The sequence below is a fragment of the Protopterus annectens genome, chromosome 11.part0 (genome assembly GCF_019279795.1).
Source record: "Protopterus annectens isolate FY-2018-M chromosome 11.part0, PAN1.0, whole genome shotgun sequence".
NCBI classification, from domain to species: domain Eukaryota; kingdom Metazoa; phylum Chordata; order Ceratodontiformes; family Protopteridae; genus Protopterus; species Protopterus annectens.
Window position 1 is genome coordinate 464,818,305 of NC_056745.1, and position 21,754 is coordinate 464,840,058.

General features: G+C 43.1%; 1 protein-coding gene across 1 annotated transcript in view; it reads right to left on the minus strand.

The window, feature by feature from the left end:
* PHYH (phytanoyl-CoA 2-hydroxylase) overlaps positions 1–21,754 on the minus strand; it is a 930,440-nt gene that overhangs the window by 573,429 nt on the left and 335,257 nt on the right. The window lies entirely within an intron of this gene.

The window sequence follows — 21,754 nt, forward strand, 5'->3', positions numbered from 1 at the left end:
ATCTGAGACAAACACAGTGAAGAGCACTGGAACTTGGATACATCCCTGCAGTACTCTACTAGCCACTTCTAATTCCTAACAGCATCCCTCTTAGCACAACCTCTGCATCCTTCTATTCATCTATGCAGCTATCCAGTTCCTCAGTCTTGGTCCTATTTACAAATCTTTCACTTTTCCTATCCACCTCCTGTGTGAGGCAGAGTTGATGACCTTGTACTCCCTTGTCAAGTTTACCTGTAGCTTAGTAACAGAAATGGGATAACGTCTGTCTGCCAGCTCCTTCTGGCCATGAGCTCATACTGGTTGCCGTCCAGGAGACTACTGTCCTCTAGGAAAGTACAGTTTTGTAAGTAAACTTTACTGCAAGAGTAGATGTTCGAATGATCATTGCTGCAGTAGCCTTGACTATATGGGGTTATATCCTGCCAAGGATATAACAGCTGGCCAGTTTCAAAAGCTTCAGGGCACCTTCCACACACCCAAACTCTTAGGCAGCTTCACCTGAGCTGACTAAAAGACAAGTCTGATTGCCAAGCCCTTCAGAGGTTTCTTGTCAACAGAGAGAGGGAGGCTGAGCCATGAAAGGACAAATGCTAGGAAGAACAAAAAGTAAATAATCACATCCTGGCATAAACAACACACCAAAAAACAAGGGGGGGGTGGAGGGAGGGAGTGTCTACTGCAGAAGTGATAATTCAAACATCTACTGTTCTGCTAGGTTTACTTACACAAATGTACTTTGCTCATAATATAAATCACAGCTGCACTGGCCTTACAATATGGACAGATCACTCTAGCTTACTACATATGGAAGCTGGAAGGAGGAGAGTCCAGTAGCTCCTTGAAAATAGTCCTTGCAAATTCTGATCTAGACCTAGAGAAGGAATCAGACTTATAGTGCTTTGTAAAACTTTGTACAAAGGACCAAATTGCAAATTCCAGAATACTTCTAGAATCCAACACTTTCAAAAAGCTATAGATAAACCCAAGGCACTGGGTACAGCAGGCTTTGACTCTGCCTGGAATAATTTTGTTGTGGTCAGTATAACAAAATGTAATAGCCTTCAAGAACCATTTGGAAATAGTTTGCTTTGACACAGGTATTCTCTTCTTCCTACCTTCACAAGAAATGAACAACTGAGCCAAAGATCTGAAATATTTAGTTCTGTCAAGATAGTACCCGAGTTTTCTGTGAACATCAAATATATAGATTATCTTTTCTCCCTCATTTTTTGGGTTCAGGAAAGAACACAGGAAAATAGATAGCCTGGCTTAAAGTAAACTTGGATATCACTTTAGGGATAAAAGAAGGATTAGCTCTCAAAATAACCCTGTCCCTGTGGAAAATGATAGGACTGACTCGCAGTAAGAGCTTGCAACTCAAGCAGAGCAATCAGTAAAAATTCTGTGTTAAGAACATCAAGTTACCCAGGTTAGTTGGCTCAAATGGAGCAAGTGTTAGCTTTTCTAACACAAAATTAAGATCTCAAGGAGGGGCCACCAGTTTTTTGGAGGCCTCTTCTGCAAAACCCCTTTCAAAAACATTTTGACATAAGAATACATTACAAGAGGAGGATCCATGGGCAGACAAGCTGAAATGGCCGATAAAAAAACCTTGGCAGAGGAGTAAGAAAGGCTATAGGATAGTAATGCCAATAAATATTGTGAAACCAGAGAACAACTAACACTGAATGGTTGCTGGTTATGTTGCTGGCAACAACTAGAAAACCGTTTCCATTTGCTAATATATGATTTTCTATTAGCAGGCTTTCTTGCCTCAGTTAGTATCTGCTGTACATCCTCAATAAATAGGTGGCTAAAAGGAATTAAGACTCAATTATCTGAGCAGTTAACTGAAGTTTATTGGTGTTGGGGTTTATCAAACACCCCTGTTATTGTGTGAGCAGAGCCAGTCTGTGAGAAAGCTTATTGTAATTGCCCATGGCTGTTTCCAAAAGAAGGGAGAACCACAGTTGCCAGGGACAGAAGGAAGTCACACAGTCATCTTGGGGGATTACTTCTGAATATTCAGAATTACCATGGATATTACAGAAAAGGGTGGAAAAGCAAACATGAGCATTCCTGACCAAGGAAAAGAAAAGAAAAGGTAACTGTCTTCCAGGCCTTCTTGCATGGAGCCCTGGAGCAGAATCTTGCCAGCTGATCATTCACAAAGGAGGCAAATAGGACTACATGAGGAAATCCCCACAGATGGATCAAGTTCTAGAAGACCCCCAATCTAATTTCAGTTCATGAGGGTTTGCCATTGTCCTGCTCAGCCTGTCTGCTGCACAATTTTTCCTTAACATAATGTAAGCTCCCTGTACAGTGAGACAGGGTTGTGAAGTTATACCACAAGTTAACATGGCTAGTCCACAGAAGGGGTATAACCTGGTTCCCCTTTACTTGTTGATGTAGCGCATGACAGTGCTATTGTCTGTAACAACTTGGAAGTGGTCCAGGAGACCAAAGATAATTCATAGTTGAGTGCCTTGATCAGAGCAAGCAACCCTTTTATATTTATGTGCTTGAGTCTGTTCTTGGTATCCCACACACCTTGCATTTTTATCCCTCCTAAAACTGTTCCCCAACCACAGTTTGATGCTTCTGTGGTGACCTGACGTTTTGAAACAGGGAGGGTGAAGGGAATACCTGGATTTAGGAATATCTGTTTTCTCCACCAAGTGACTTCTCTTCTGACAAACTCCAGCAATGGGATATGAAAAGACAAAGTGGATTGGTGGGGGGAGCAAAGAGACTTCACATACCACTGTATCTTTCTCATGTGGAGTCGACAGGGTATTGTGAAATTCACAGATGCTGAGAGATACAAATTCCTCTCCTGCAGTGACTGACATCTCAGTGGAAAAACCCTAGAAATAGCTCTAGATATACATCTATTTTTCCTATGGAAAAAAGTTCTTTGAACTGTACTGTAGTGCCTAGTTCACATCCCAAAAAAAACACAACCATCTGTGAGAAGGAGTCAAGAAAGACTTTTGAATGTTCTCTTAGAATCCCAGCTTGGCTAAGAGATCTCTACCCAAGAAAGAGATTCCTGACACTTAAGACTCTGCAAAGATAAGTAAGTTGTCTAAATATGGAAAATGAGGATACCCTGCAGCCTGCAATGAGCTATAAATGGAGATACTTTGTGAGCACTCTTTGTGCAGTGAATAGTTCAAAGTGTAAGGCAGAGATCTGATAATGTGATCCAGACACACAAAACCTTAAGAAACGTTTGAAATGTGGATTAATAGGAATGTAATGGTATACATCTTTTAAATGTAGTGTTAGCAGGAAACATGAATGAGGAAAAGTGGTAGCAGATTGTAAAGTGGCATAATTTTAAACTTGGGCATTATCACACACAGGACTAGGAAAGAAAGATCCAGAACTGGTCTACAAGCATTTTCTTTCTTTGGCATCATACACATCCTTCAATAAAACCCCTTTACCACTTAGTAAAAAGAAACTGGTTCTAACAATCCCTGAGACAGCAAGTTATGAAGGTGGAAACAAAATATTCTGGTCTGGTCTGGAGGATGAAGAATTACCCCCCTGAAAAAGAGGAATTTCCTCCCTCTGCCATCTCTAACCTTGAAGAATGATCTTCAGAAGCTATTTATCTAAAGCTATCTGTTGCCAAACTGAAAAGTGGAGATTCACACTTTCTGGAAGTAAAAATGGGCTGCCAGGGTAGGAAAGGAGAACAAGATCTCTTAAACAGCCATTCTCACTTACTGAAGTTGTTAAGTCCCCACTCTGGGCCAGTTATCAAGGAGCATGAATCCTCACCAGTGACACTGGAGAAGGACATTCATTTGCAACAAAAATGGATACACCCAGTATTTCCAGATGTAGCTCTCTGCATCAAGCACAATTTCTCTTAAGACCACACAGGGAACACACACAGTCTGGGGTCTGGATTTCTCTGTCTGTCTCCCTTCCAGGTCTCCAGTAAGACTCCTCACTGGTACAACTATAGGGTTGAGACCTCAACTGAGTGCCCAAGCCAAGTCCTCCAGCACCCTCTCTGTGAAACCAGTGCTTCGTGTCCCTGCTCAAAGTAGCTAACACACACACACACACACACACACACACACACACACACACACACACACACACACCCTGGAAAGGCTGGCACAGATTTACTAGCTATGCCCTCTTCTGCCCAGCCTATAAGGTAGTTAACCTGACACTAGACACCCCAAAACCAGCTACTCTAAGGCTTTTGAAATGGTTTTCAGTTATACTGAGTGGAATTAATGTTTACAAATGGTAATGTTGACCAAATGGCCAGGCTTTCAGGAGTGGCCACATTGTCACCAATAGATATAAGTACTCTCAAAGGTTAAAATATTCTCTAAATAACCAGCCACAATGAACAGTTTAAATATATTTAATAATAAATAATAGGAGAACATGAAAATACTAAATATCTATTTACAATAAACAGCAGAGTTTCAATCACAGGGAATGTTAAAAGTAACACAGCTGGAAAGATTCACACAGTTACAGAAAAAAAGAAGTTATGTACTCACCATAACGTTCTATGTTTGTTGTCCATCTCACCCTTCATTCTTACTGGATGGGTTTAGAGCCAATCCTCAACTCTGACTTGGCCGAATACACTAGCTTGAAGTCTCTAACTTGGCTCATGGCAGAGAAGGTATCCCATCATGCAGTGGTGCAATTCTCCAGATCTTGTTTGCTGCTAACTATAACAAAGACTACAATAATCATATGACATCACGTCAAGGAAAAACAAAGAGAGTCAAAGGAGCTCATTTATAAGGGGAAACAACTCTCCATCAGGTCCTCCAGGAGTCCTTGGATGGGGGAAGGTGGGAGGGTCTAAGAATGAAGGGTGAGATGGACAATAAACATGGAACGTTATGGTGAGTACATAACTTCCTTATATGATGTTGTCCTATATCGCTTTCATTCTTACTGGACAGGACAGCGTCCCTAGCACCCTTCCCTGGGTGGCTCACTGGCGTATACCTTGGAACCAAAGGAAGCCCTGTCCCTGGAGGTCAAATCAACTTTGTAATGAGTAATAAACATATGAGGATTTGCCCACGTAGCAGCAGCACAAATACTGTCCATTGACATTCCGGCCTGGAAAGCAGAGGATGTTGCTAATACTCTGGTTGAGTGACCTCTAATTCTGAGCAGCAAATTTCTATTATTGGAGGTGTACATAAAAATGATACAATTTGAAAGCCAATTTGAAAGTGCGACTGGCATGCCCTTTTTTGCTTCAAAGAAAGAGATGAACAATTGGTCTGATTTCCTGAGCTCTTTAGTTCTATGCAGATAGAATCTGAGCTGTCTATGCACATTAAGTTGGTGGAGTTTATAATCTGCCTTGTTGCTATGATTGGGAGAAAACACTGGAAAGCTCAATAGATTGATTTAGACTGAATTGAGAACAAACCTTGAGTACAAAGTATGAATTAGTTTGTAGTGATACCCTATCCTTATGGAAAATCAAATATGGTGGTTTGATTGATAGTGCTTGCAACTCTGAGACTTTTCTTGCAGATGTTACAGCTACTAGAAGGATAGTCTTTCAAGAAAGAAATTTGAGGTCACAAGATGAGGATGGCTTGAATTGTGGTAATGTTAGATGAGACAGGACAAAATTTAAATCCCAAGGAGAGAGCGGTTCTTTTAAAGAAGGTCTCAATAAAGAAGTGCCTTTTAAAAATACTTTACACAATCTGTGTGACATTAGGTTAGGAGTATATTCACCAATGTGGAAATTCAAGATTGCTGCCAGCTGGATCTATTTGTAGCTGCAGCCGAGCCTTGCTGGAATAGTTCTGCAAGAAATTCTAAAATCGAGCAAATTGGAGCAGAAAAGGGGTCAATGTTTCTCATTTGTGCCCAGTAGGAGAACCTCTTCCATTTACTAGTATATAATTTTCAGGTAGAATCTTTATGAGAGGCAATCAAGATGTGTTTGACTGCTGGAGTGAAGTCTTGAAGCTTGACTAAGTTTGGAAGTGGAGCGGCCATGCTGTCAAATTGAGGGTGTGGAGAGAAGGATGAAGTTTTCCTGACATATGGGTCAGAAGGTCTGGAACTGGGTCAGAACCCACATCTCCTCCTGCAGATGAGGCCAGAGGAAGAGGAAACAAATCTGACGAGGCCAGTATGGGGCAATGAGAATCAGTCTGCTTCCCAAGGATTTTGCTTTCTGGATGACTTTGTGTATGAGGGGGAAATGGGAGAAAGGCATAAAGAAGTCCTGAGGGCCAATCGTGAACAAGTGCATCTCTCAGTGTCTCCCCCAAAGGGGGGATTAGGGCAAAGTAGCTGCTGCATTTGGTATTCATAAGAGGGGCAAAAAGATCGCAGCAAGGCTGGCTCCATTTCCAGAAAATCTCCTCCGCTATGCTCTGGTTTAGAAACCACTCATGAGGCATTAATATTGCCCTGCTGAGCTTGTCCGCTATCATGCTGGATTTCCCCGGGATGTGCGTTGCTACTAGAAAGCTCATTGCCAAACTCTCAGAGCCTTTGGCCAAAGTGGGTATGATCTGGTTCCTCCTTGTTTATGTACCATACCACCGACATATTTTCTGACTGGATTGCAATTGTCCCTAGTGGAAGAGAGTCGTGGAGTGCCTGCAATGCTAGAAGCACTGCTCTCATCTCTAGAACACTGATGTTCAAATGGGCCTTGTGTTCTTGCCATATGCCTTGGACTGTCCTTCCCAGATAATGCCCCCCCACCCTATCTGGGAAGTGTCTGTGGTCACTGTAGCAACAGGTTGTTGTGGTATAAAGGGTCTTCCAATGGTCACGTGATTGGACTGAGTCCACCACCATAGATCTCTCTTGCATGACTCTGTTATTCTGATTAGCTGGGACATAGGAAGTTCTTGAAGTGACGACGGAGAAAACAGGAACCACTGAAGGATTCTCATATGCATCCTGACAAGAGGAACTAGAGTTATTGCTGAATCCATGGTTCCTAGAAGTTTCAGAAAGTACAGTTGTGTACACTTACCATAAATGTAGATGTCTGAGTGTATTCACTGTTGCAGTCATTACATTTGGGTAATCTGCTGACAGGTTGTCCTCAGTTGGCCTGATTAACAAAGTCTTGGGTCCTGCATCGGTTGCTGTCCCTTCTTCCATGACATCAGGTCATCAGGGGTATAAAACATTCAGCCAATGCCATTACATCAGTTTTTCTTGCCCTAGATGTCAGATGCCCCCCAAATGGTAAGCAAAATATATAATTAAAAACACAAAAATATACCTCCAACCAAAAGCAAATACGCCAAAAAGGCTTTTAAGCATAGTAAAGAAAGTAGAGGTATAGTATGAGAAAAACAGGGGGCTGGAGGGAGGGTAACCAGGACTGCAACAGTGAATACACTCAAGCATCTACATTTATGGTAAGTGTACACAACTGTACTATGTTCTTCGTGTTTCACTGTTGCAGTCATTACATTTGGGTAGATTCCCAAAGCTATGGTTGGGAGGATGGATTTATACAGCATTAGGACCAGCTACAAGGCCCTGCAAAACTGCAGTGGCAAAGCCAGCTCTGGATTTAGAGAAAATTGGTAAGTGATGATGCTTGGTGAAAGTATGAACTGAACTCCAGGTAGCAGCTTCTAGAATATCCCTGGTAGGAACACCTCTGAGAAAGGCTGCAGAAGTAGATGCAGCCCTAGTGGAATGAGATCTGATCCCCTGAGGAACAGGTTTTCCATGGTGCTTATAGCAGAAATTAATGCAATGGCTTATCCATTTAGAAATGGTTTGTTTTGAAATAGCCTTCCCCTCTGCCCCTGCAGCAAATGCTACCAGAAGTTGTTCAGATTTTCTTCGAGATTTAGTCCTGTCCAAGTAGAATCTAAGCTGTCTGTGTACATCCAATGAATGCAGAATCCGCTCCCCTGTGTTCTGTGGATTGGGAAAGAAAGTTGTCAAATGAATGGACTGATTAAGAGCCACACCGAATACCACCTTGGGCATGAAGGATGGATTGGTCCTGAGTGACACACTGTCTGCATGAAAGATGATGAAAGGCTCCACTGCCATAAGGGCCTGTAATTCAGATATCCTTCTAGCTGAAGTGATTGCTAAAAGAAAGGCTGTTTTCCAAGAAATAAATTTTAGGTTTGCAGTAGCAGCTGGCTCGAAAGGAGGTAGAGTGAGTTTCTCCAATACAAAGTTAAGGTCCCAGGCAGGGGTTGGGGCTGTCCTGGGTGGTCTCAAGGTTTTGGCCCCTCTGAGGTACTGCTTGAGCAGAGGATGAGAGAAGAGGGGAGGTTCTGTGTTGTAATAAGCTGAAATGGCTGAGGCATGGATTTTAATGGAGGAAAAAGACAGGCCCTTGTGAAGCATCTCAGTTAAGTATTGCAAAATCTGAGGTAAATTGGGCGCTGCTGTGCTCATCCATTGAGACTGATTCCAGGCACAGAATCTTTTCCATTTGTCAGCATAAGATTTTCTAGTACTAGGTCTTCTCTCCTCCAAAATGATATCCAAAACAGGTTTGCTGAGGGATGCTAAGGGGGAATTTAAGTGATTAGCCAAATTGCAATATTCGATGTTGGGAGCTGAAGGTGCAGGATTTGGTTCTCCTGCTGAGACAGTAAGGAAGGTGTCTGAGGCAGGTGCCATGGAGACATTTGTGACACACTGTGCAGGAGTGGGTACCAGTGTTGGGGTGGCCAGTCTGGAGCAATCAAAATCATTTTTGGTTTGTCCTGTTTGACTTTTAGCAGAACTTTGGAGAACAGAGGCAGAGGGGGAAAGGCATAGACTGATAGCTTTTTCCAGCTGAAGGACAGAGCATCCACCTTCCAGGCTTTTTTGTGAGGAGTTCTTGTGCAAAATTAGTCTAACTGGTAGTTCTGGGGTGAGGCAAAAAGATCTATGTCTGGGCTCCCCCATTTGCTTGTCAACATATTGAAAATCCGTGGTTTCAGTTTCCATTCGTGTGGGTCCATGAGATTTCTGCTTAGTTCGTCTGCCAGAATATTCAGCTTTCCTGGCAGGAATTGAGCTTGTAGTTGTACTTGGTAGCTCAAGGCCGTGTTCCACAATGCCATGTCTAGTCTGCAGAAGGGGTAGGAATGTGTACCCCCTTGCTTGTTTATGTACCACATAACCATGGTGTTGTCTGTCTTTACCATTAGTTGCCCTGGATGAAGGTAGTCCTTGAAGGCTGTCAGAGCATTCTGTACAGCTAGCATTTCTTTTTGATTGATATGTAGGTGCATTTGATTTGGGCTCCATTTGCCCTGAATGCACTTCCCTGCCAGATGAGCCCCCCATGCATAGTCTGATGCGTCTGTAGTTAGGGTTTGGACGGCAAGGGGTGGTGTGAATGGCAGTACCTTGTTTTGGTGGCAGGCCTCTGCCCACCATAGGAACTCCAGGCGTAGGTAAGGTATGATAGGAATCATTGTTGACTCCATAAACTTTTTAAGTACCACTGAAGTTTCCTCATATGCAGTCTTGCATATGGAATTAGAAGAATGCAGGAGGCCAAGAACCCCAAGGCTTGCAGTATTTGTCTTGCAGATAGCAGGGATTTTGTGGCCACCTGTTTGAAGTAAGTCACCAAATGAATTTGCTTTTCTGGCATGAGGAAAGCCATCTGGGCAGTTGTATTCAAGCTTGCACCCAGGAATGTGATTTTTTGAGAGGGTACCAGTTGTGATTTCTTTTCATTTATGGTGTACCCTAGATAAGTTAGAACCCTTTTTACAAACACCAGATGTTTTAAAAGTATGGCCTGGTTTTCTGCCTGAATTAGACAATCGTCCAGGTATGGATATATTTCAATACTTCTTTGCCTGCAAAATGCAATTACTGGAGCCAGGCACTTTGTAATACCCTGGGCGCAGTAGACATGCCAAAGGGCAGTGCAGAGAACTGATAATGCAAGTAGCCTGCTTTGAAGCATAGGTATCTTCTGCAAGATTCCCTGATTGGGGTATGCAGGTAAGCATCTTTTAAATCTAGAGTTGCCAACCAGGCATCCATGCCTAGCATAGGAAGTAACTGGTGAAGAGTCAACTTCTTGAATTTTGGAATGTCCAGAAAGGTGTTTAAAGTAGACAGGTCCAGAATTGGATGCCATGATTTGTCTTTTCTGGGTACCAGGAAAAGTCTGGAATAGAAACCTTGTCCCTTTTCCTCTTCTGGTACTGGTTGAATAGCCCCCATGTTTAAGAGGGAAAGTACTTGTTTCTGAGCCTCTGCCCACTGATCTGGAGGCAGGTCTGGCCACCCGTTTGGATTTGGCAATGTGTGAAAAAGAAATCTGTATCCCTGGAACACTATATTCAAAACGCATTTGTCTTGGGTTATAAGCTGCCAGTTTTTTGTATGAAGAGCAATTTTCCCCCCCAAAGGGGTGGCTGAGAGTAAGTGCTTGGTAATTTTAAAGGAAAGTCATTGAGACTGTTTACCATAGGGTGGTGTCTTGTTATTTCCAGATATGGAAGTGGAAGCACCCCATTGCTTAGTTCTGAGAGTCCCTTGAGACTGCAACCTGGTGCTTTTGGTGTGTCTGGGTTTGGCTTGAGTGGATCTGGAAGGAGCTGGAAAGGACCAGTTCTTAGTAGGCCAGTGCCTACTAAATCTTGGAGGTTGCACTTGTAAGAAATCGTTCACAGTTTGCACTAATTTAGCTTTATCTTCCATCTGTTTTAGAACTTTATCAACCTTATTGCCAAACAGATGGTCCTGATGCAAAGGAGCATCCAACAATTTTGCTTTAACATGATCAGGCAAAAATTGCTCCTTAAGCCAAGCATGCCTGCTAAGCACAGACCCAGTAACAGCAGCCCTGCAAGAGGCCTCTAAAGAATCAAAACCACATTGCAAAGTATGTTTTCCAACTTGTTCAGCTGAATGCAATAAATCTTGTAAATCTTTATTTTCCACACAGTCAGAAATCAACATAATTTTCTGTTTAAGCAGTGCCATGATATGCTGTTGATATTTTAGCATATGAAATTGACAATTTAACGCCCTGATTGCCAAGGTTGCAGAAGTATAAACCTTTTTACCCCATCTATCCAGCGCCCTGTAGTCTCTATCAGAAGGGGTAGGATTTTTTGCAGTAGAAGCCTTAATGCCCTTGGTCCCCTGAGAAATGGTTTCTGGGTCCGCAACAGGATTTTTGAAAAGGAATTTGTGGGACTCAGGAACCCTGTAGTATCTGTCTGGTTTACCAGGAGCCAGAGGCAGGGAATCAGGGGCCATACTGGATTCCGAAAACACCATCAACAATGTCTAGTACAGGAGGTACAGCCAAAGGCCTATGCTGAGGAAGAAGAAGGAAATCCCTAAGCCTCTTTTTGTATTCAGAAAATTCCTGACTTTCCCAGGGGAAATGCTCCCTTAAGGTATGTAAAGTTTCTCCAAAAGAAAAGTCCTCAGGGGGGTAAGTAGAGGGAATGTAATCCTCTGCATCAGAATCCTCATAAGTAGGTATGGACAAATCCAGGTCATTAGAAGAGTCAGAAGAAACAGAGTCCTGTTCAGAAGAGTCATAGTCAAGCTCAGCCCTAGGCCTCTTAGAAGGGGGGGTTGACTACCCCTGATTAGAGTAATTAAATCTTCAGCCATTTTGATCCTTTTTTAGGCATAGGCGCCTGAACATGTGGCCTGGGTGTCAGTTTTTTAGACAAAGATCGAGATTTAGGCCTTAGTATTGAAGGTGGAGTTGGTTTAATATGCAAGTCTGTAGGCCTGAATACACCCTCAGAAGGTGGTGCCTGCACAGCGGCTCCAGACCCATCCAAGGTAGAGACATCCGAGGGTTCCATAGGTGAAGCATCTCGCTGCATACTGGACTCCAAATGGGTCTCAGTAGAGGCCTGCAAATCAGAATTAGCGGATATCAGGGGCTGCAAAAGCACCTCACTGAGTACTGGCAAACTGGCGACGGGCATAGGAGAAGCGTCGTCGGCAGTTTTGGACCTCAACGGTCTGTCTCTGTCTTTTTCTTTGCGTTTTTTCAGTATTCCGGTAGTCAGATGGCTAACTGACAATTTCTGGATAATTAAACAGAGAACTGAAATATTTAGAAGCAAAAATGGACCGACGACAGATAGTGCGCTGATTAAATAAAGCACAAAACTGACAGCAAGGTACGTCGTGGTCAGGGTCTAGGCAAGGAATACAGTACAAATGAAAATCTTTATGAGGTATTTGCTTTCCACAAGTAATACAATTATTAACTTTTACTGACATTGGTAAGGAGCAAGAAAAAGGTTCCCCAATGGGGTACTTAGCTTTTAGTTGAAGACTTCGGTTCTGAAACATGAAAACGAAAATTTCAGGAGTCGGCCGACTGGCAGTTGCGAACTGCTTCTGCTTCGGGCACCGCACAACAAGAAAGACTGATGTAATGGCATCGGCTGCATGTTTTATACCCCTGACTAACTGACGTCATGGAAGAAGGGACAGCAACTGACGCAGGACGCAAGACTTTGTTAATCAGGCTGACTGAGGGCAACCTGCCAGCAGATTACCCAAATGTAATGACTGCAACAGTGAAACACGAAGAACATCTATCTTTGCCTTTACCTTGTGGACTATTTGCTGTCTGAGGGCAGAAATTTTGTCGGGTGGAAGACGTGCCATCATAGGAATGGTGTCTAGATCTGCATCTATGAAAGTAATATGTTGACAGGGCAGCAAGGCAGATTTTTGCAAACTGACTGTTATGCCTAGCTGAGCACAAATTTACAGTGTCGCATCCCTGGCTTGTTGAAGTAGATGCTTGGTGGTGGCAGCTAGGAGCCAGTCATCCAGATATGGAAACGCTTGGAATCCAAGATGTCTCAAGTGAGCTGTTGCTATTGCCATGCATTTGGTGAACACTCTGGAGGCTGTAGTGAGACCAAAGGGCAGAGCTCGGAACTGATAATGACCGGCTCCCAGCTGGAAGCGTAAATGACTCCTTGATGCTCTGTCCATTTTTATGTGGTAGTATGCATCTTGGAGGTCTATTGAGCACATCCAATCATCTTTCCCTAAAAAGGGAAGTATTGACTGCAGTGTCACCATTTGGAACTTGGGACTTTTTGACAGATTTGTTCAGTTTGCTGAAATCCAATATGGGTCTCCAGCCCCTGTTCTTTTTGTCAATAAAAAGAATCGAGTAAGTTCCGAATCCTATTTGGTCTGCGGGGACTTTTTGGATGACTCTTACCTAGCAACTTTTGAATTTCTATAGTTGCTTGCTCCCTTAGACTGGGTGGAAAATCTGGGATTGTTCTGATATGTGGGAGAGGATGGCAAATGGGAATGGAATAGCCTCTGGATATTATGCCTCGTACCCACTTGTCTTTTGTGATATTTTGCCCAGCTTCTGGGTACAAAGATAAACACCCCCCCCCCCGACTGCCTCCAGAGTAGAGCAGACAGGCCACCTATCAGGTGTTCTGGTAAGGAGGTCCGCAAAAGGAATCACGGTCATCCTGGTTTTGCGGACCCCCACTGCCTCTAGGACGATGTCTATCAATGTTGCCTCCCCCTCTGCCCCTGGGGAAGGATTCACCTTGTGCATCTTGGAAAGCTCCCTGGGATCTTTCGAACCACATTTTCCCACTCTTTTGACCTTTAGGGTAAGGTCTTGAAGTTAAGGAAAAACATACTCCAACGGTAGAGAGAATTTTCCCTTCCTGCTCGCATCTGGTGAGTGAGTCGTTAACTTTAGGTCCAAAAAGTTAGGAACCATCAAAAGGGGCGTTGGTAAAGGTAGACTTAAGGTTCCACAAAACTGCACAATCGCATCCAGGAGTGTCTCCTCAGGAAAATTCCTGAACCTGCTGCCCTACTTACTCCATCCGCTGCGTATGATATCAGTCTCATGGAGGAGCTGACAATGGAATTTATGGTGGATAACTGGGAGGTGACCTTCTCTGGCACCCCCGCAGCCAAAGAATCTTGCAGAGTATCTCCTATCACCTTCAGAAGATCTCTTTGTAGCCTTATAAAGTGTGTAAGGTAGTTCAGCAATCTGAGTGTAAAAGTCACCGACGAAAAGATACACTTCCCGTATCTATCCATCGTTCAAGAATCTTTGTTCAGAGGATGGACAGATGAAGATGTCTCAGAAAGTTCCTTCTTGGTGGCTGCTGCCACCACAATAGCATCTACAGGCACAACTTTGGTAAGAAATTCTTTTCCGGGGGGGGGGGGGGCTGACAAAAACTTGTTTGGCCTCTGAGGGACTGGTTCCATAGTGTCAGGTGACTCCCACGCCTTTCGAATGACTAACTCCATTAGCTCATCAAAAGGCAGAGACACCAAGGAGGCTGAAGGTTGAAATCCAAAAGCCTTCAGGTACACAGACTCCTCATCAGAAGGGGTGATGGTGTTCCAGCTGCCTCTCGGTTTCAAGATCTCAAGGATATCTGCAAAGGAGATATCATCAGAGGACGACTGTGGGGACACTTCTAACTCCTCGAAGTCGGTGTCTGAAGTGACGAACTTGTCAGGGGAATCTTTATGCTTCCTCTTGCATGTTCTCTTCCAAAAGGGCTCCTCAGAAGGGTATTCTGGAGTGGTCTCGGAAGAGTGGGGTTCACCCAATGGGGGGTTCCTGAGGCTCTGAATCTCTTCTGCCTGGTGGATGGGGTGATGCCAAGGCAGTAGCTGGTGCTCCGGGGGGGGTCGAATACCAGTATCCTGGTGTACAGCTGTAGAAGGAGACAGCACACTCCTCATCAGCTTGAAAGCAGAACCCACCAGCTCCGAGGACACCTGGCTCTGAAGCTGATGTAGGAGCCAAACTCAACGAAACCTAAGCACCGAGTGGTAGACTCTGAACCGAAGAAGCTCGGGTCCGAATGCCCCCCCTCCACCAGGGACGACTGGAGAATTTCGGCTCCTAGACACCCCAGATGGCACTGAGAGTGTCAGAGCAGAGATCAGTTCCGGAATCTCCCAAAGGGGTCCCAGAACCGAAGGGTCTACAGCAAGGGGTACTTGGCATTCCGGGTCCGAAGAGTCAATGGCTCGGAGGAGGAACAACAGTGGATGTAATAGTCAGATGGCTTCAAAACCTGTTGGATCAGAGCCGAGAACAATTTTGCCAGTGCCGGCAACTTCAATAGTCTGCACACCACCCACTCCACGTCATCATCAGACAGGCTCCTAGAAGACCTGGAAGATAGGGTTGGTGAACAAGATCTCTCCAGAATGGGAGATCTTAAAGTAGGGGAGACTGGTGGAAGTTCAATGGACCGGCTCAGAGTCACAGTTTCTTTCGGCTCCGAAGATCTTGGAGCTGAAGAACTAGGTTTATTGATAATTATTATCTCCATCGGTTCCAATGGCCGTGGAGCTGAGGAGATCAATGCCTGTGAAATTTTTGTCAATTTTTCAAGAGGCTCAGACTGAGCCAAAGAGACAGGAGATGGCATTTTAGTTGGTTTGTCCTTTTTAGAAGAAGAGGACTTACTGGACGAAGACAAAGAGGCACCCTGCAGAGCTTCCTCAAAGGTCGGTTTCAAGACTCCTTTGACAATCAGTTTATTTTTCTTCTCCTGCAAAACATAGGGGCTAAACGAGTGGCAGAATGTGTAAGTTTCCTGAAGATGGCTTGCTCCTAAACAGTAAACACAAATGCTATGTCCATCAGTAATGGACATTTTTTGGGAGAACTTTTGGCACTTCTTAAAGCCCGAAGGCTTATGTCCTTTCTCCCTAGTTTCCTGAGACATGTTAGGGATGAAGAAATCCTACAACAACTACATAAACTGAGTAAAAGCCACACAGAAAAACATGTCTAGAAAAATTATTAACACACTATAATTAACACACACAGCACATCTAGTGAAGCTAAAGGGGAAGGGGATAGCTTTGCTCTCTAACTAAAATGAGCACTCGGCCTCTAATTTAAATGGACCTAGTAAGCTACCAGAAAAGGACACAGAGAAACACACTACTACTAGCCCTCTCAAACAGGCAGTTAGCTCTCTAACTAAATGAACAGGCAGTTAGCTCTCTAACTAAATGAGCTAATAAACTAACTAATTAACTAATTAACTATTAAACTAATAACACATAATCTAAGTAACAATTTAAGCACGCCACTACAGCAAAAGGTGACGGGATACACAATACAGGCCTGGCGAATAAAACGACGGCCAAGAAGAAGCACACAACAGCGATAAAATAGCTACCTAAGCTTGAAGAAGCACAGCGCTCACAAAACTAACTAACTAAGTAATTCTAAGTTCTAAATATAGAAAAATAGCAAAAAGACAAAAAACTTAACCACAGCCAAGAAGAGAACATCCGAACTCATAAAGCGGCAAACAAGATCTGGGGAATTGCACCACTGCATGATGGGATACCTACTCTGCCATGAGCCAAGTTAGAGTCTTCGAGCTAGTGTATTTGGCCAAGTCAACCCCATTCATTAAGAATGAAGGCTAGACAGGACAACATAACATCAATACTTAGCCATTCTCACTATATTTTCCTGACTGATGTAGAGAATTACTATCCCTACTTACTTACTATAGCAAGACAAGATGAAGTAAGTGAGGGATCCTTCTATGTCAGGGTCCAAGAAACAGACTGCTCTGTGACTTCTGTCTCACCTAATACTTAGACATTATTTCTGTACAGAGTGATATCACATACATCTGGCCATCTGACTTCTGGTTCACATGCAACCCCTGACTGCTAGAAACTGCCAGAATTTAGCACCTCCATGTCACTAATACACACACAAGAGCATTGCTCAGATCTGGTACAGCTTCTGGAAGTCATAAAACAATTACAAATTTCTAGTCCTCCTACACAGACTAGCAAACCATACTTCTTACAGACACTGCATCTCTGGCTGAATTCAAAACTGTGAGATAACATCTTTATGGCCTACTCCCAGTAATTTAATTTACTATTTCACAAAGTCATGTGGATTGAGATTAACCTCTTTTCTTCCAGTATCCTCTGTTAAAATATATACATTTAACAGTTAGAATAATGCATGTACATTTCTTTTCTGCCCAGTAAGGCACATTGTTGATACATTTTTAACACAAGCATCTGTACGAATCAGTTTGATATTCAAGTAACATATATTTACTAAATTCCAGCTAGCTGTGCTGTATTATGTTACGCATCCACTGCACTACTTCTCCTGGTATAGCTGGCAATACCTCTCATTGTCACAAGAGTGTCTTTGGTTGAGGGAGTTTCCAAAATTCTTCTTGGAACCCTTTTGCCATTTCTTCTTAAAAGTCTGTTTACCTGCAATTTGGTGAAACTGTTTATTCTGTTTCTTGCCAAAACTGGATGGGGACATAGAAAATCTCTTGGAAAATATGGCAAAGGATCACCTTTGCAGCAGAGAGGCCAAAAAAGTAAAATCTCTGTCCATAGTAGAATTTAAAATCTCATTTATCATCATCTGGGAAGTTCTGAGAATGCAGGCGAGCAAACTTCCTCAAAACAATACTAGTGCCCATAATCCTTGAAGTATCAACACAGTCATGCACACACTGAATACGATGAGTAGTGACTTGAACAACAGAATAAATTAAATTATTTAAAGCTGATTTTTTTTTCCTCCAAAGAAAACAAAGCATTCCTCATACCTTCAGAATTAGTCAAGACAGACTTTAACATATGAGCCTTGTTCTTCTTTCAGCTTTTCCCGGTTAGGGGTCACCACAGCGGAACTCTGGTCCGCTAATGATTGGCAGTAGATTATTACGGTGCCGAGGTGCCAGCTGAACACCCAACCTTCAATGAAGGCATGCCCATTCACGCATGTCTTTTGAAGGCCACTCGACCGCGGGGAGGACATGCAGACTCCACACAGGAGGCGCTCCAGCCGAGAATCGAACAGGAGAACCTCTTGCTGTGAGGCGACAATGCTAACACTGCACCAGCGTGGCAGTACTTTAACATATGAGCCTGACAGTTCAAAATCCTGAAAATCAAAGCTGCAGAAGCATATACTTTTTCCACATCAGAAATACTATGATTGGAAATAGCTAAGTGTTTAGCAGCAGTAGGATTAACTAATGCTATAGCTGCTGGATAAGGTTGGGGAAGAGTGTATAAAAACCTAAAAGACTGAGGAACTTTATACACTGTATCTGCCTTTTTAGGGACAGCTGGCTGATTGTCAAAAACTTGTAGGCAGTTAACACCCACATTCTCCAAAGCTGACAGAACTGGAATGGGTGCCAGGTTTTGGAAATTCCTTCTGTAACAGCTCATAGTATTTTTTAAGGACTGAGAAAACTCTGTGGTCTCCCACTGAAAACACTAGCACATTCTAGAAACAGTCTCGTAGAAAGGGCACCTCCCCCTCCCCAAAGGGATAGTCAGAAACTGAGCTCTCATGTGAGTCTGAATCAGAAATCTGGGAAGAAAACTCTGTATTTGTCTCTTCATCCTCCTGGCCAGATTCAGAATCTTGAATACCTTTAAGAAAGGAGGGCATCCCTCTTTTTTTAACAGAAACAACCTAACAAGGAGGATCAACACTCTAAATTAAACCTTGAGCCAGACCTAATAAACCACTCTTTCCTAAGGAAATTTGAGGAAGAGTAGATAAATGTTTAGTTTTCTGTTTTTTGACAGGAAAATGAGACCAGCAGTGTTATTAATGTCCAACAGCAGCTTCCCAGGGATGGGCACAACATTCTGACAAAACAGGGAAGCCTTCCCTGTTCCCCTCCCATGACAGACAAGAGTGGCTCTCCCTTGACCACTGAGGGGATCCTAACAGCCACGGGGGATATGGCAAGCCCCTGGTTTATAGAGGCTATAGGTGATGCACCAGAGAGATCCAGAGTAAAAGATGAGTGGTCTGAGGAACCAGCATGGCCACAGCAAAGTCACCCACCTGTGGTTGAGGCAAAATGCTAGCCTGTTGGAATGGCAAAGGTTACATGCTTAACTATTTATTTCTGTGGCTGGATGAAGGACAGGCCATGGGATTAATAGAATGTTCCATGGTCAAGAGAAAAATGTGCTTCTTTCCCAGGGAAAACAATCAGCAAATGCTGATAAAAACAAAAAAGTCTTTAAAAGTAACTTTCTTCACAGGCAAACACAGTAAAAGGCACTTTGAAACACTTTGCTAGCCCCACAAAGTAAAATAAACACAATCATAAACACAAATTCTCCACAGGAAAAAAAAAAAACGTTTTTCTGTTACTTTAAACAACTTTTATACTGACAGGAAAAAAAGACTGCTTCCATTTAAAAGTAGAGCAGTCTCACAAAAGTCTGTTAAAATACAAACTCCTAGCTTTAAATACCTTTCCTGAAGAAGAAAGTATATATAATAAACAAAATTATTACAAGGAATGTTTTCCCCTAAGTGAATTTGAAAAGGAACCATATAAGTCGACCGTCGACCCTCAAAAGCCTCAGAGGACCATACTCTTTTGGTGGCAGTAAAGCTCTGAAGGGCTTAGCACTCAGACTTGTCTTTTAGTCAACTCAGCTCAAGCTGCCTGACAGTTATGCTGCATAGAAGGTGCCCTGAAGCTTTGGAAGCTGTCTGGCTATTATACCACTGGCAGGATATACCTCGATCTTCTTCTTCTTCTTCTTTCGGCTTTTCCCGGTTAGGGGTCGCCACAGCGGATCACATTGTCCGCACATTGAATGGCAGTGGAGTTTTACGGTGTCGAGTTGCCAGCCCGGCGCCCAACCTTCCACAGAAGGCACACTCACATGCACACCTAGGGCCAATTTAGAGTGTCCAATCCACCTGCAGCATGTCTTTGGGATGTGGGAGGAAACCGGAGCACCCGGAGGAAACCCACGCAACCACAGGGAGGACATGCAGACTCCGCACAGAAGGCACCCCAGCCGAGGATTGAACCGGAGAACCTCTTGCTGTGAGGCGGCAATGCTAACCACTGCACCACCGTGGCCGCCCGGCAGGATATACCTCGATAGCAGTGATCAATATGATGAACATCCAGGCTTCTTCTCAAGATTCTCTCCACAACTTTCCTAGCCAATGCTGTTAAGCTAATAGGCCTGTAGTTCACTAGATGTGTTCTGATTTCACCTAATACCCCCCCCCCCATAAGAATACTACCATTGCTATCTTCTAGCCCTTTAGAATTTCCATACTAGCCAGTAATCTGTTGAAGATGTCCATTAGGGGTCCTGGACAGATTTCTGAGGACTACAGGAGGCAGTCCCTCTGGTTCTCATCCATTATCCTTCCTTCCTAAAAGCAAGCAGTTCTCTCGCCATCTCCTCCCTCTCTATTCTGATGTCTATCCACTTTTTTCCCCATTTTTCCCTGCTTATTCCCCAGTACAGCACCCTCCCCTTTCTTTCTTCACTGGGAGGATTGAAAATCTCCTTCTGCCAGATTGATGGGATGCAGTCTAACTCAGCTGGTACATGACAGACTTTTGATAAACATTCATTTGACACATAGACCATCAGAACTTTAAAGATTCAGCTGTGATACATGTTAAAAACAAAAACTGTCAAAACTCAATGTAAAACTGCCAAATGTCTTTTTGCAGGTCTAGCCCCCATACACCCTTGTTGCTTACATATACTGCTAAGATCACTATATGTTGGCGTAAGGAGAATTCTCTGAGGTACAGCAATTTCAGCCTTAGCATGCCTTAAACAACAGGTGCATTTTCCAGACTGATGCTGTGGGGATCCCAGTTTACTTCACTGCACATCCTACCACTATACTTGGCTGGGTTATTCCACACTCTAAACCTTGTCTCTATTTGGCATCACATAAGAATCTATAGGTGTTATATTATCTTCAATTCCTTAGCTATTTTACTCCCTGTTAGGGGGACCCTCTATGTTTTCTGCAGTTTAATTTTCTTCAACTTTTTACCAAAATGTGATTTGGGCAAGGGGCAGACAAAGCATGTAACTTTCTGTTACAGCGAAAAGTTTCAGATTCTGAGTTGTCATTTTTTTCTGTTAAAAGCTGCACTGTGCTCACACATAATGACATCATGTTTTTATTCAAGACAGAAGACACTTAAGAGAGTAATAGTTCAGGGAATCCTCCTTCCACAAGAATACTTTTGCTAACTTTTTCTGGATGATATCATTATACCTCCAAAGTAAAAGCAAAATGCACCTAAATATTCCAAAACGGAGCACAATAACGAAATCATCTAAAAATTCAAAAAACTGACCTTATTGCTAACAAAATCTGATATGGAAGCTACTGATGAACTAACAAATCAATCTGAGTGCAGTTCACCTTAAGCAGTACTAAAGAACTGAAGGTGATGTGGGTTGCAGTGTCTTTTACTACCAAGCTCCCTGAGGGGTAGCCACATGCCTCCTAGATATCACTGCTTAAAAATCTGAAGCAACGACTGTGTCTGAATCTCATTCCTATTATGACTTCCTTGTATCATGATTCTTATGATGAACGTAAGGAGGATTACGGACATGTAACTGACAAGTCTGATAGGCTGGCCTTTTCTTTTTCTTATCATCCCTTATAAACGATACTATGAACTGCATGAAAATAAAAGGGTATCTCCATAAATTATGCAAATATTGCTATTTTGACACTTAGGGATAATGGAAATGGCAGTTGAGACTTTCTATGGCAGAATGAATGGTCAGAAATACAACAGTATACATTCAGTAGAAAGGCGTGCAAAATAAATGTATGTGGTAAACAAAAAACGTTGGAAAACGTACATAACTGGAAAGAACTCAGCAGCAATAAATGAAAGCAGAAAGGTGCGTAATGGTGGTC